Genomic DNA, 13,433 nt, shown 5'->3' on the forward strand with positions numbered 1-13,433 from the left:
GCCTGTCTAAAGCCCTGCTCTTGAAGTTGCAGCTCAGTCCCTACGGGCAGCCCCCAGCATCTGCATGGGGGAGCCACCCATGCAGCATAACTTGCATGTTCAGGGCTTCAATCCTCCATTGCCCTTCAGCTTCCCATGCCAGTGTCACCGCTTTGGTGGGGCTACTTGACAGAAGGGTCCCACGTGTATTCGCTCACACCAACAGTGCTGGAGAAGTCAGCGAGTTAAGATGGAGCATGACATGGACCGTTCCTATGTGCAAGTACTACACACGTTCACCCTCGCACGACCCCGTGCAAAACCTCCCCACGACACCACGAAGCTGGGCTAATGCAGCCTGGGCATTGTCCAAAACAAAAGCCAGCACTGGCTGCCAGAGGGCTCAGCTCCTATCTTAATCAGCAGGCAGACGTCTTTCAGCGCCCTGACTTCTTCCTACGGGAGCGTCAATAATTATTTTGGCACTCTAGGCAATAAGGAAGCAAGAAAGCAACGAATTCCAAAACCAGAGAGCTCCTAATCATGCAGCCAAATCCAGACAACTGGGCAGCTTTCTGCCCCTCTCCTCCTCAGCAGCGCACGTCTGATGTGCTCACTCCAATTTATCTCCTGCTGCTGTAACACAAAAGGCACCCACCTGAAAAGAGCGGAGCCACGCCGTGTGTGTACCTGGCCAGGCAGTGTGGATGGAGAACAGCCCGTTGCAGTGCCCACGGCACAGAACCGGCTGCCTTGGAAATGGCTGCAATTTGATCACTTTCTTTTCACTGCAGTTTGGTGCCATCTCTGGAGCTCCCGGTGGAAGCGGGCTGGCTTTGTAGGCTGCGCACAGGGGCAACGCTTCAGTTAGAAGGTCCTGCTTCTCCAGGACTCCCCGGGCTTGGGGGACAGCCGTAGGGCGGGGGGCTGAAGTTGCTTTGTGCCCCCTGTTGCTCTGGGGCTGTGCAGGGGTCTGCCTGGCCTCTTGGTGGAAGGCAGAGCATGGTCGGCACAGCTAATGGACACTCTACCTCCTCCGGGCCAGGGCAGTGGAGAGCAGCCACAGTGCCGCCTGCTCCAGCTATGTCCCTGTTCTGCCGCCGGTGTCAGGGACAGTCTAGAACACACATGCAGGGTCTTCGCTGAGTGAGGAAACCTTCCACGCACAGCGCCCACACCGGAGCCCTTTCTGCTCACTGCAAGGCTCCGGTGTACTTCCAGTGCCCTAAACCCTTCCGACCGTACAGACCCCAGAGCAGCAGGCACCATGGTGAGGGCGGCCGAGAATCCCTGGGCCCCCTACAAAGGGCATGTCAACAAAAGGCACCACCAGGTACAGAGCAAGGTCTGATCTAGCTCTCTTGGATGTCAATGGGAGACTTCCAGGGGAGATGGCTCAGGCTCAAAGCCTGGCACTCATGAACAGCTGGAAACCAAGAGTTTGAATGGACTCCGGCCACAGCGTTCGCTCCAGCAGCCTCCACCCCTCCTTCCCCGGCAGGCACGCAGCTTTTCCTGAGATACAATGCCTGTCCTTTAAAATGGGCTAACGCACAGGCTGGGGATTACTAGTCTGGCCTTCCAGATTCAACAGCTATCTTGGATCTGGGTTCCATGTTCCCCAAGTGATGTGCTGGTGGCACTCCCAGCTCCAGGGGGAGCAGGGAGGGAGTGTTGGTGGAGTCACAGAGCTGATGGAAGAGATCAACCGATGGAGTCCAGAAAAGCATCCTGCTTGGCTGGAAGGATGGCATCTGGCACACAGCACCCTGGGGATGGGAGGAAGTGTGCTGTAGTGGTTAGCGTCAGCTACTGGAAGTCAGGAGTCTGGCTGTGCACTAGGCCCAGGGCAGTGGGAAGCCTTTGCCCTACTCTCTTGGTCCTTTAAAAAAAAAAAAAACCTCAGCCGCATGCCTAGTAGTTAGAGTAAAGTCCAGCAAGTCTATTTCCTTGGTTTAATTCCTGGCTTTGTCACTGACTGGGGGGTGGGGGTGGGAATCTCCCTATCCCCATCTCTAGCCGGAGGATGACAATTCTCACTGTCCTTGCAGTGGGAGTCTGAGGGTTAATTCATTAATGCCTGTGAAGGGTTAATTCATCCATGCTTGGAAAGGTCTTTCCACCTTCAGCTACAAAGCTGGGGAAGGGGAATGCAGGTTCTTTAGTGCTTTCAATTACTTTACAGACATCATTTAATGGAACCTCTCACAGCCTCCCTGCGAGGAAGGCCACGTATTGTCAGTTCCATTTCACAGATGGGGATAATGAGGTTCAGAGAACTCCCTCCAGTCAGCCCCTCCTCTACCCATTAACCCTTGCTCCCTCCCTTAAGCTCACTGTATTCTAACCAGATACTTTCCTGCTGGCTAGGAGTCTTTCAGCAGGTTCTGATGCACCTTTTCTTCTACTAGCAGCATGAGTCCCAGTGCTATTTCCCTCCCTTTGGAAATTTGCATATTTTAATGAGCTTTTTAGATGTGATAATTACACGTACGAAGAACGAAAAATTAACAGAGTCAATAAGCAGGCACTTGAATAATAATTCGGTGTGTTTACACAACGTGCAGCTGTAGTCACACAAAGGAGGAGTGGGGAGAGATTTTTCTCCCCACTTGTAGAACCTGGGTGGCTGCCATGAATATTTAGTGACTAATTATCCCAGGCGTGGTGAACTGGGAGACGACTGGAGTGGTGCAGAGAATAATATTCTGCCTTTCCCTAGCCTCTTCCAGCCAGGGCTCTCCAAGTATCAGACACGTTAGCTAAGCCTCAGAACACCTCGCTCAGGTTGGTGCCATTAGCCCCCTTTTTTAAAGCGTCACAGCACAAGACGCCCCCTCTCCAAACATTCCTGGGAGAGACATTGGGTTGCAGCAGGCAAGCTCTTAGATTTTTGGGATGTCCTTTTTCCAGCTGAGCTGGGCGGTGGGAGCTAGAACGTAACCTTTTATTTAACCTCTGGTAGCAATTAGAGATCCCACATGAGATCAGGACCCCGTTGGGCTGGTCACTTTATAGAGAAGGCAGAGGAAGAATCATCATCCTCATTTTACAGATGGGGATCTAAGGCAAAAAGTGATCTGGCCAAGATTGCCCAGCCAGGACGTGACCTTGCAGCTCCTGAAACCAACTCTACTGCCCGAGCCACAAGCCCAGCCTCTCTCTCTCGAGGGGATGTCTATACTACAATTGCAGGGTGTGGCAGTAGTTCACATCCACATGCCTGAGCTACCTTTAATCTCACTAACTCCCTATCGGAGCGGTGAAGCTGTGATAGCACGGGCTGTACACAGGGCCGGCTCCAGGCACCAGGCACCCAAGCACATGCTTGGGGTGGCACCTGGTAAGGGGCGGTGGGGAGAGCGCGGCGCGGTATTCCGCGGGGGGGGGTGCTCCGGCGGCGCGGCGCTTGGGGGGGCAGCGCTCTGGGGGGGGTTCCGGCGGCGCTTGGCGGGGGCGGGCTCCGGCGGCACGGCGCTCGGCGCTCGGGGTTCCGGCGGTGCGTGGCGGGGGGGCGGCACTGGAGGGGGGGTTCCGGCGGCGCTCGGCAGGGGGCGGGGGCAGGCTCCAGCGGCGCAGCGCTCGGCGGGGGGGGCGGCGCGGAGCACGGGGTTCAGCGCTCGGGGGGAGGGGTTCCGGCGACGCTCGGCGCAGGGGGGGGTGGGCTCCAGCGCGTGGTGCTTGGCCGGGGGCGGTGCGGGAGGGCGGCGCTCTGGGGGGGGGGGGGGTCCGCAGCGCTTTTTTTTGCTGCTTGGGGCAGCAAAAAAGCTAGAGCGGCCCTGGCTGTACATACTCATCCAGAACCAGGGGTGATTACTTGGGCTCATTGGTGAGGCTTAACTTCTCTAGCCATCTTTAATCTAGCTAGCTCAGGTGTCTAAAGTAGCTGCAATCATTCCCCCCCCCCCATGACTGGAGTACCAATGTTCCCTAGATGGGCCTTGCTCCCAGGAGAATTATGGGAAGAGATTCATACTGCTGCAGTATTAACAAAACAGAGGTGCTATGAGTCGTGAGCCTTGTGAGGGGATAAATGTGTCAGCTCCTAGTGCTCACAGCTGGCTCTTTTTAAGCCACTAGGTAGAATAAACCTGTCTAGCCTAGGCAGGGTCAGCCTGATGTCACGGACAGAGACAGCAAGAGTCGTCAAAGTAAAAAACAATTAAAAAAAAAAAGATATAATCACATTTTTGAACTTCAGTTAAGGTCTGAGTTGGTGGAGGCGGGGGGAGAAGAATACATTTTAGCTGGTTCTCAGTTTACACAAGCTAGTTGGGCGAGCCCTGTTTATATCTACGCTGGAATACTGCAGTGAACTGTTTGGAGACTATTTGCCACCACTGCCCTCTACTGGATGGGCCCACATCTTCAACTGTGTGTCATAGGCCCAATACTAATAAATAAGGGAGAGTTTCTCTCTTTGCTCATGGGATGATAGAGGCCTAGGCTCATGGGACAAGGGGATTGGAGTTCTCTCCCCAGTGTTGCTGTAAAGTTTGAATGGCCATGGTGGGCTTGAATTTTCAACGGATAACACCAACATTTATTCCCCCAGGGTTCATTCTTTATTACCATAGCAAGGCCAGTCCTGCAAGGCATACGTGCTCCCGGTGAGGTGCTGAGGGCCCCTCATTCCCAGGGAGGTGGCTTAGTATCTCAGAGGAGATCCTCCACACTTGGCAGGAGTGCTAGACAGCGCCCGTTTGTTTAGGTGTGGCATTTCTAAAGTGCCTGCCCTCCGGAGAGCTAAGGGCCCAATTCAGCCGCACTGAGCGTTATGCACAGCAATGAGCATTTGCAGTCTTGGTGTCCTAATAGCCAGGCATGGATCCCGATCCTGTAAACAGAACCTCACAAACGTCCCATTGCCTTTAATAGGCCTCTGTGCAGCATGGAGGTTCAGCACGTGTGGATCTGTTTTCAGGATCACGTTCACCACTATGGAGAAAATATGAACAGTCTAGGAGCTGTCCTACTCCCAGGGAGCGAGTGCCTTGTCTGCACATTACCTGGGGCTCTTCTTATCCCTCATGTGATATTTCAAAAATAAAAATCTGAATTTCCCTTCTCAGCAAACTTTGATTAACTATAGAAATGTTTTTGACTGCTGAAGGGAAACTGACACATGCTGACATTCCCTGATTAAAATCTTCCCCTTCCAAGGCTGTTAATAATCACAGGATTATTGTCAGCATCTGAGATTGTTTCCCCACAACTCTGCCAATCCCCTGCTATTCAGTACAAACAGAAATCCCTTCCTGTTCTCTTTGCATTCTGTCTCCTAAAATTAAGCAGATATCTGTAAAGACAGAAGGAAACCTCTGTAGTAGACACCACCACCACCACCACCACCACCAAAAAGCACAGATGATACACAGGGAAAATGTATTTTGCAACCTGTTTTTTCAAAGTCCTGTATAAATTTGGTGCTCTTGATAGCGAGGGACTGAGGTCACTGGCTAGAATGAGACAGGGCCAGATTCTGCTCAGTTACACCAGTGTAAATCTGGGGTAACTCCAGTGGCTCCACACGTGGGAACAGCATTTGGAGCATAGTGCAGACTGCTGCTGTCCAAGCTTCCTTCACACAGATTTCCAACGCACGTCTATTCTAATCTGCAGAACCCCACTATCATTATACTCTTGGCCTCCCCTTGTCTCCCCAGCGCTACTAAGGCACCTTAATCCTTATTAACAGCACCCCCTGCTATTCCACTGCTAGTCTTTGCCCACTCGCCAGCGCTGCTAATGCACCCCAATCCTTTCTTGCAGCACTCCTGCTACTCCAGGCCCATTCACCCCCCAACAGTTCTGCTAATACACCTTTGGTTTGACCTTCAGCTGTGCTATTATTCCAGCCAATTCAATACAATAAACTCTATTGGGATGGGAAGAGATTCAAGGGCTGCTAGTGTTAAATAAAGTACAGGGATTGCAGAGGAGAGAAAAGTTTCTGAGTTCACATAGAGAACAACTGTGCTGATTCATGTGGCAGGCAGATATTCACTGGGACGTGATATATCCACCACCACCTGCGCATTCAATCTGCACTTTGGATTGACAGCAGGGATTTGACTCCATTGGCCTGTGTGATCTTATCTAGATACACTGGAGGATAGGGTCCAGAGTAACCTAGACAAATTGGAGGATTGGACCAAAAGAAATCTGATGAGGTTCAACAAGGACAAGTGCAAAGTCCTGCACTTAGGAAGGAAGAATCCCATGCACCACTACAGGCTAAGCAGCAGTTCTGCAGAAAAGGACCTGGGGATTATAGTGGATGAGAAGCTGGATATGAGTCAGCAGTGTGCCCTTGTTGCCAAGAAGGCCAACAGCATATTGGGCTGTATTAGTAGGAGAATTGCCAGCAGATCGAGGGAAGTGATTATTCCCCTTTATTCGGCAATGGTGAGGCCACATCTGGAGTATTGTGTCCAGTTTTGGTCCCCCCACTACAGAAGGAATGTGGACAAATTGAAGAGAGTCCAGCAGAGGGCAACAAAAATAGTTAGGGGGCTGGGGCACATGACTTACGAGGAGAGGCTGAGGGAACTGGGGTTATTTAGTCTGCAGAAGAGAAGTATGAGGGGGGAATTTGATAGCAGCCTTCAACTACCTTAAGCGGGGTTCCAAAGAGGATGGAGCTTGGCTGTTCTCAGTGGAGGCAGATGACAGAACAAGAAGCAATGGGGGAGGTCTAGGTTGGATATTAGGAAACACTATTTCATTAGGAGGGTGGTGAAGCACTGGAATGGGAGGTGATGGAATCTCCATCCTTAAAGGTTTTTAAGGCCCGGCTTGACAAAGCCCTGGCTGGGATGATTTAGTTGGTCTTGGTCCTGCTTTGAGCAGGGGGTTGGACTAGATGACCTCCTGAGGTCTCTTCCAACCCTAATATTCTATGATACCCCAGTTTTAGGCCAGTCTTCCTCTGTTGACTTCAGTGTCATTGCAGCCACTTTATGCTGGTGTGAGTGAGAGCAAATCAGTCCCTTCCTGTGCAGTGTTGGGTTCTCACAGACGCCCTGCAGTCCCCTGGATTGGCTTTAATAAGAATTTAATTCTTTTATGAAAATTCACTTCAGGACCAACATGGCTAGATCTGGATAATGCTGGTCTCCCCCATTTGCAATTCATCGCAAAATGCGCAGACCCCTCCTGTTTGATTTACAGGCAATACGTTGCCACTTGCAAAGCGCAGAGGTCAACAGGGAAAGGACCCAGCGACGTTAAATATCAAAACATCCACTGACTTCAGTGGGAGCAGGATGAGGCTCAAAGTCATCCCAGAAGCTGCTACTTTGTTTCATGGTTGTTGCCCTGGTGTTCAATGGCCTTTGTCTTACAAGCTGTGCGAGTTGAAAGCCCTTCATTTATTGCTGGCTCTGGAGTTGGGAGAGACGGGGTGCTCAGAGGGTCAGATCCTGAGCTAGGTCGGTTTACACCAGTGGGGGACCTGGCTCAGAATTCTCAGCTAGCTTCTGTTTAAAACCCTTTTGGGTAAAGAATTGGAAATCTCTCCTAAGGACCAGAGGCAGGCTGGAGAGCCGCCAGCTTTTCTGCCGCCCTAGGCGGCAGAAGGTCCCGCCCCGAAATGCCGCCCCCCCCCAAGAGGTGGCGGCGGCAGGTCCCGCTGCCGAAATACCGCTGCGGTAGCCGCCCCCCAAATTGTAGTGCCCTAGGTGACTGCCTAGGTCGCCTAATGGGTTGCGCTGGCTCTGGAGGCAGGCGGGAAAAACACACCATCAACCCCAAGGGGCTATAGCCTAGGAAATGCTCTGGGGATCTCTCAGCCTTTCACTTACAAAAGCTCTCTTGTACAACCCTATTTTAAACAAATTAGCAAAAGAAACTATAAGATCAGTTACAGAAGGAGAGTCATCATCACCGAACAGAGTGATGGCAAGAAAGGAATGGACTAGTTCTTATTGGAGCCAGATCTCTCCATCAGGTGGCTTCAGGGAGGGACAGATATGAATAATTACTCTTTGTCCATTAAGGACGAGGCTGTGACTACACTGGACTGGCATCAAGAGACCTGGGGTCTATTCCCGGCTTGGCTGCAGGGGAACCTTGGGCAAGTCATTTCACCTCCCTGTGCCTCAGTCTCCCGATTTGTAAAGTGGGGATAACATGAAGTGCTTTGAGATCTACTGATAAGAGTTAGGTATTATCAAACTGCGACATGGGCCTTGCTGTGCCCCTGCTTTCTCCTTCCCCAGAGCAGGAGGGTGAGGATGGTCTGGGAACAGGGAGACCCTTAGTTCCCCCTTGCCCTTCAGTGGCCACTGCAGCAGAGCCAGCGCACAGGGGATGGGGGTGATGATTTGCTGCTGTAGTCCAGTGGTAAATTACTTCCCCCTTGGAGTGAGTGGTAAGCAGGGAGAGAATGGATGTTCCCAGGTTGGATTAGTTATGCACTGCCCCTTGCCTGGGGCTCTGTCCTAGAGACACATATCTAGAGACAAATAATCACAGAGTGGATAAGGGCTAAGGGCTGCCAAAACCAAAAAGCAACATGGACATTCTGTGAGAATTTGCTACCAGATTTTCAAAAGCAGCCACTGATTTTTGGTGCCTCAGCTCTAGGAGGTGAATGGGGTGGGCCGGGGCACAAAAATGGAGGCATTCAAAATCAGAGGCCACCTTGGAAAGCCTGGCTGCAAATATTTACTGAAATTTGGAACATGGTTTCTAAGAACTCTACCATTGTGCACCGGCTGCAGCCATGCTGGCCTCATTGCAGCTGCAGTGTCACACAGGGAGGCACACACACCGTGCTCTCTTCCTTTCATTCGCATCCATTGTCCCCCCCCCCCCATCTAAATTAAAAGCCACTCAAGGCACATGATTGCTCTTTGCATGTGGAAACAACACACAGTTGCCATGTTCCTCCCCCATAAACTACAGCTGGGGGATGAAGGCAGATGGACCGATTCCCAGGCAAAATATTAACATGAATTAAAGTTCACCAAATGCTAATACTAACTACGATCACAGCCAGCCTCCAAGATGGATGATTCATCCAAGGAGCTGTCAGTGAAGCAGCCAAGCAGCGAGCGAAGGACCATGCCTCCACTCTCTGGGATGGAAAAGACCCTGGCTAATTGATAATAAAAATGAAATCCACCGAGATCCACATATACAAGTTAACAGACTCAAGTACCACTGCCAGCTAGTGGGTAAAAGGTACATCTTCACTGCAGCGTTAACTCAGGCTCTCACCTGGGAATTTCTCCAGTCCCTCTCTGTCCACACAAAAAATCCTCTCACCTGAAGTTAGTGGTGCTTTCATCCCAGGCTAGTTGGCCAGCCTGGGAGTAGGTTACAACCCGGGTGCTACTTTCACTCAAGTTACGTCTACACTTAGGGCTCCAGTGCTGATGCTTCTCCAATGACTTCTCACAACTCCCCTCCCAACAAGCCCAGGATAGACAAATTCTCCCACAGTTCGGTGGGAAAGAATCAGAGAAGCTCAGCTCATTGCAATACTAAGAACCATGGGATGTGCCTCCAGAAGTCTTAGTAACTCAGAGAGGGGAGCGCAGCACCCGTCACTCAGGTAGGGCTTTTGCCTGTGGCTACTCTCACCCAGGTTGGGCTACCTCTGGTGCCAACGCCTATGCTAGCTCTGCAGTGAGGCTATACCTCCAGTAATTGCTGTATTGAGCCCACCAAGTGCTTCACTAAAGCAAATCCCTAAAGCATAAAGGAGACAGGATTAGAATTCAAAACGACCTGGACAAATTGGTCTGAAATCAACAAGATGAAATTCAGTGACGATAAGTGCAAAGTATTTCACTTAGGAAGGGGAAAAAAATAAATCAAATGCACAACTACAAAATGGGGAATAACTGGCTGGGTGTTAGTGCTGCGGAAAAGGACCTGCAGGTTACAGTGGATCACAAATTGAATGTGAGTCAACAGTGTGACGCAGTTGCAAAAAAGGCTAATATTCTGGGGCGTTGTACGTAAAGCACGGGAGATGATTGTTCTGCTGTACTCAGCACCGGTGAGGCTGCAGCTGGAGTCCTCTGGCCAGCTCTAGGCACCACACTTCAGGAAAGTTGTGGACAAACCGGAGAGAGTCCAGAGGAGAGTGACTACAGTGATAAAACCTGACTTATGAGGAAAGGTTTAAAAAAAACCTGGGCGTTTAGTCTCGAGAAAAGATGACTGAGGGGGGGACCTTAACAGTCTTCAATATATGTTACATGCTATTGCAAAGAGGACTGATCAATTGTTCTCCATGTCCACTAAAGGAAATTTTCAGGCTTTGAAAACTGAACATTTTTACTTTTCAAAAGTGAACATTTTTCAAGATTTCCCCCCCCCCCCTTCTGATTTGAGTTTGTTGGGGAAAAAGCCATTTTCCTGGGAAATTTAGGAGGAATGGGAAAAGAATCACTCACGACAGATGTTAGTCACATCATGCAATGCATCATTAGGAGCTTCCTAGGTACTGTGGTAATAGGAATGGCATGGCATAAAAACCTAGCGAGAACAGCATAGGCCCTAGCTGAGGGCCAAGCGCTTGATGTAATTAATTAATTTTGATCTAACCACACTACTACTACTACATAGCTCTTGCATAGCACTTTTTGTAGCATAAATATCATAATGCAATTATAATAAAGCCACGGTACGCCCACACCTTCAATACTGCATGCAGTTCTGGTTGCCCCATCTCAAAAAAGATATTAGAATGGGAAAAGGTCAACAAAAATGATTAAGGGTATGGAACACCTTCCATCTGAGGAACGATTAAAAAGACTGGGATTTTTCTCTTTGGAAATGAGATGACTAAGGCGGGATATGATAAAGATCTACAAAATCATGAATGGTGCAGAGAAAGTGAACAAGGAAGTGTTATTTACCCCTTCGAATAACACAAGAACCAGGCAGTATTCCATTAATAGGCAGCAGCTTTAAAAACAAACAAGAGGAAGTATTTCTTCATACAACACACAGTCAACCTGTGGAACTCATTGCCAGAGGATGTTGTGAAGGCCAAAACTATAACTGTGTTAAAAAAAATTAGATAAGTTCATGGACTCATGGCTATTAGCCAGGAAGGTCAGGAGCACAACCCCATGCTCCAGGTGTCCCTGGCCTCTGACTACTAGAAGCTGGGAGTGGATAACAGGGGATGAATCACTTGATAATTCCCCTCTTCTGTTCATTCCTTCTGAAGCACCTGGCATTGGCCACTGTCAAAAGACAGAATACTGGGCTAGATGGACATTTGGTCTGACCCAGTATGGCTGTTCTTATGTTCATCAGTAGATTTCAAGGCACTTTACAAAGGAGGTCAGCATCACTATCCCCATTTTATAGATGGGGAAACAGAGGCACAAAGGTGATGTGAATTGGCCAGTTGCCCAGCAGGCCAGTGGCAGAGCTAAAAACAAGTCTCCTGAATCCTGGTCTAATGCTCCACCCACTAGGCCAATTTTCTGGAGTTTTCATTAAATGAGCTGTTGGGTTAGAACGTTCAGGGCTTTGGATAGCTGCTGAGCACAGAATGTGTGTGGGATATACTTGCGCAGTGCAAAACAGATGTTCTGAAAGGCTAAATCGATATAAGAAGATTCCAGGATGGTCACTCTGTGTATCAGTCAGAAGCCTAAAATATTTTCGGAACCAGCGTGAAGCAATGGAAGCAACCACAAGCATGGCTGAGAGCTCTGTGTGTTCAATCACCAGGTTGAATTGACAGTGGAATTCATGGTCTGCTACAGTCCAGTTTTTACATTCTGAGCCATTTTGACTTAATCAGTTACCCGCCTGCGGCATGCAGCTACAGCAAGGCATGTGTCTATGCCAGGGTGGCCACATGTGGCTCTTTTACTGTTAAAGTGAGGCTTGCGGAGCCCCTCATGCCTCCCTCCTTTCTCCACCTACCAGACTGGGAGGAGAGCTCGGGACCTCTGCCTTGCAGTGGGGTGGTGGGGTAGGGGGTCTCAGGGCTTCAGCCCTGTGGGGTGCACCTGCTGGGGCTCAAGTGCAGGAGTGGGGCTGAAGCCCCGAGCCGCAGCAGGCGCTTCCCATGGGGCAGAAGCCCTGAGCCCCAGCAGGTGCACCCCAGCTCTTGAACTTCGAGCTGCATACGACAATCTTCAGGAGGGTCAGTATGTTTGGCCACGCCTGGTCTATGCCATGCCAAGGGTCATGCCAGCTTCCACCAGCTGAGGACCTGGCTGGTACAAACTGATCCTGGTTGCATTTTTAAAATGAGTCAAAACATGGGGCCTGAATCTCCTCTCACTACCACTGGAGCAAATCAGGACTAGCTCCCCTGAAGTCAAAGGTGTTCCATCGGCAGGGCCGGCTCTACTGTTTTTGCCACCCCAAGCAGCGCGCTGAATTGCCGCCGTGGACGGCGGGGGCAGTCCATGTGCCGTTATGGCGGCGCACACGTTTCCACAGTGGCGGCAATTCGGTGGCTTCTGTCTTCCGGTCCATGATAGGCAGCTGTTACCAAATTACTGTAAACGTTGGAAAATACGGTTCCATTTGGAATCAGTAGCTGTAGTGTACCCGCCCTGCAATGACAAATTTCTAGTTATGTGACTGTACTAGATCCATGGAGCAACAAGTACTAAAGACATTAACATTCTTATTCTGAAACCTGAAATGAAAGCAGTGATCATACATATCCTGAGCCATGTAGTTGACACTCCAGGTAGAGTTATAATCACAGATATCCAAAAGTATATCCATTGTGTAATTGCACCGCAACTCCAGTGCAACTACAGCCATTGTACTATAAAGAGGAACATCTAATCTCAAGGTCTTTCTGGTTAACTGGACAAAGTCATTTAGGTAGTAGGAGCATTGGTGGTGATGCCAAGTTACTCCCTTCCTGTGTCTGGGGCAGAGAGTAGTGGGGGGCAAAAGGTGACAGTCTCCCTGTACTTCTGGGGCAGCCAAGGCCTTGCCTGCTTGCCTACCTGGCCCCCGATGTAAATTAGAGCAGCCTCAGGGCTACTCTGACTTTGGGCTTGTCTGCATGAGAAAGTTGCACCAGTATAACATAAGGTGTTAACTTAAACCAACACAGTCAAGTCAGTGCCAAAGACTGGGTGTAAATTTATTTTGGTGTAAGAGTGGCTTATTTTGGTTTAGCTTAAGTCTGTTAGGAATAGGTTTAAACTAAACCAGAATAAGCCAGGCTCCTATTGAAACATGCACTTGCCACAGATCACTATATTGGTTTAAAAACCGATTTAAGTTATCCTGGTGTAGCGCTCTCCTGTTGATGAACCTTACACTCTGACGATGGGCCCTGCGAAACAGACAACAGCCAGGCCAGAGCACACACTGCCCATGCCCCCGATCTGCTTCCTATAGCCAGGGCTGGGGGCAAGGCCAGTGCAGAGCACTTAGGTAAACGCTACAGGCCCCTGTCCAGGGAGGAGCCCTCGGGGGGGCATTCTCTCCCACTTTAAGGA

This window comes from Chrysemys picta, chromosome 12 (genome assembly GCF_011386835.1).
Source record: "Chrysemys picta bellii isolate R12L10 chromosome 12, ASM1138683v2, whole genome shotgun sequence".
Taxonomy (NCBI): Eukaryota; Metazoa; Chordata; order Testudines; family Emydidae; genus Chrysemys; species Chrysemys picta.